We start from the raw sequence: 2,527 nt of genomic DNA, 5'->3' as shown, positions 1-2,527 counted from the left end.
AAATTTGAAATTAAAATTAAGAAGTATATTTAAAAGAAGCAAATATTAAAAAAATAAAATTAAATGAATATATACAATATAATATATAGATGAAATTCTGTCTTATCTTATACTCCAGACAAGTTACAATAATCTCAAACCACAACATCTATCAGAATTTGTTTCTACTTGACAACATGATTATGCTTCTTTCCATTTTTGCCACGACACAAGAACATAATTTAACGACTAACCAAGAACATAATCTTTCTACTGCAGCATTTCTCTTTTATGCAGCTTTGGTAATAACAGCTATTTTTATCCTTATCTTCCACTTCATTCCTCTCTATGGCCAGACACACATAATGGTTTATATCGGTGTTTGTTCCCTTGTAGGTTCTATAACGGTATGTCTCATTATGTAGTCATTGATGACTTTCTAATAGTATTTGTCTCCCCTTGTTATCCCCCCCCCCTGTATTTGTATTGTAAGGTTTTCCTTTGACAGGTTATGAGTGTTAAGGCTCTTGGAATTGTCATAAAGTTAACACTGTCTGGGATGAATCAGCTAATTTACCCTCAAACTTGGGCATTCACTCTAGTTGTAATTGTTTGTGTTCTTACCCAAATGAATTATTTAAATAAGGTACAATAGTTTTTCTTGTTAGTTCCCTGAACTATTTCTTGTTAGACTCTCGAGTTTGACAAACTTGAGTTTAGGTATCTGGATGGTTTATTATGAGAACAAGTTCATTTTCTCTTTGGCTTTAAACTTGGATATGCTGGATTAGGATAAAACTATATGTTTCGTTGGTGTTGGATGTCCATTTGTCATGATTCTGCTACTTACTAGTATTATGCAATTACTTTTACATATTGTCACCATTTTTTTTTGGGGGGGGGGGGGGAGTTGATGAATAGTTTTTTCTGCTTTATAATTCACGTGATAATATTTTTTTCATTTCTACAATCAGGCACTGGATACTTTTAATACGGCAGTGGTATCTCCCATATATTATGTTATGTTCACAACATTTACCATTGTGGCAAGTGTTATTATGTTTAAGGTAAGTTTTGTTACCTAACTGGTATAGTTAGACACTTCATTACTCTAATTTTAAGATTGTATAAATTGTGTTAAAATAATTCGGATTGATTGTATATTGTATAATCTGTGTTTGTTAAGGCAATGCTTAATATCATTTTGTTTTGGTGTTGCCACAAGATCTTCAATGATACTTGTATGCTGCTTGTTGCCTATATTTATCTAGTACCTAATTTTATTTGCTAGTCAAAGTACATGTATTTATGCAAATGAACTGCATATACCAGTGTAATGAACTGCTTGCAAATGAAGTGTGAGAGGTGAATGCTTTTATGAAAATAGTTTGATTGAATTTTTGTTACCATTCAGTGAAATCTGTCAAAGTATCATGTAGTTATGCTCATAATTTTTTTAAATGTATTTTGATTTTTAAACATTTTATGTAACTAATCTTTTCTTGCTGGTGTTGAGAAGAATATAAAATTGTTTGTTCTAGCATTTTAGAACTAAGTGATCTTTATTTTATTTTTATTTGATAAACACACGGTGATCCTTATATCAACTTTTAATCAATGTCCTTGTTTGTTCAGGGATTTATTGCATCTGCCCTTAATTATGGACTCATTACATGGTGAGGGAGGTTTCAGCACTGCTTTATGAAAGTTGTGTTGTCAAAGTTTGTAATTTATGGACAACTTACAACTGAAGTTAGCAATGTTAGATATTGCATAGTAATTTTAAATTCTTGCAAAACTATAGACTATCATTAATTATGTAAATTCTTTTATTATGTGATTAAACGATTTTGCAATTCTTCAAAATGATGTAAATTCTTTCATTAATTATGTAAATTCTTTTATTATATAAATTCTTTTGCTTCAAATCAATGTATAGAATAATTAAAACACCAGCTAAAAAAGTAGAGTTCCACCAAAAAAATTATAAAAAAAAATTATTCTAAGACGGTTCTTGAAAAACCGTCTTAGTATGTCTCACTTTCTAAGACGATTTTATGAATAACCGTCTTACGAAGTGTTACAAAGAAAGGACATACTAAGACTGTTACAACGTAAACCGTCTTAGTATGTCTCACTTTCTTTTATGAATAACCATCTTGCAAAGTGTTACAAACAAAGAACATACTAAGATTGTTACAACGTAAACCGTCTTAGTATGTCTTCCCTTCTAAGACGGTTTTAGCAACAACCGCCTTAGAAAGTCTCACAAACAAATGACATATTAAGACGGTTGTTGGAAAATCGTCTTAGTATGTCTCACTTTCTTAGACGGTTTTAGCAATAACCGTCTTAGAAAGCCTTCAAAACAAAGGACATAATAAGACTGTTACAACGTAAACTGTCTTAGTATGTCTTACTTTCTAAGACGATTTTAGCAATAACCATCGTAGAAAGTTGGCCTATTATAACGGTTAATAGTTGATAACCGCCTTGAATAAATAATACATTTTAAGACGGTTATTCTTAGAACCGTCTTAGAAACACC

The 2,527-nt window shown here is 30.8% G+C and overlaps 1 long non-coding RNA gene across 1 annotated transcript; it reads left to right on the top strand.

The window, feature by feature from the left end:
• The first annotated feature begins 277 nt into the window (after nt 1-277).
• Nucleotides 278-1,047, top strand: LOC114414155. The gene is made up of 3 exons (XR_003667136.1): nt 278-386; nt 488-625; nt 954-1,047. It is a non-coding gene; the product is annotated as an uncharacterized LOC114414155 (long non-coding RNA).
• Nucleotides 1,048-2,527: the final 1,480 nt, after the last annotated feature.

This window comes from Glycine soja, chromosome 6, assembly GCF_004193775.1.
Source record: "Glycine soja cultivar W05 chromosome 6, ASM419377v2, whole genome shotgun sequence".
Taxonomy (NCBI): Eukaryota; Viridiplantae; Streptophyta; class Magnoliopsida; order Fabales; family Fabaceae; genus Glycine; species Glycine soja.
The sequence above is the reverse complement of the archived record's forward strand: the minus strand, read 5'-3'. Positions and strand labels throughout refer to the sequence as shown.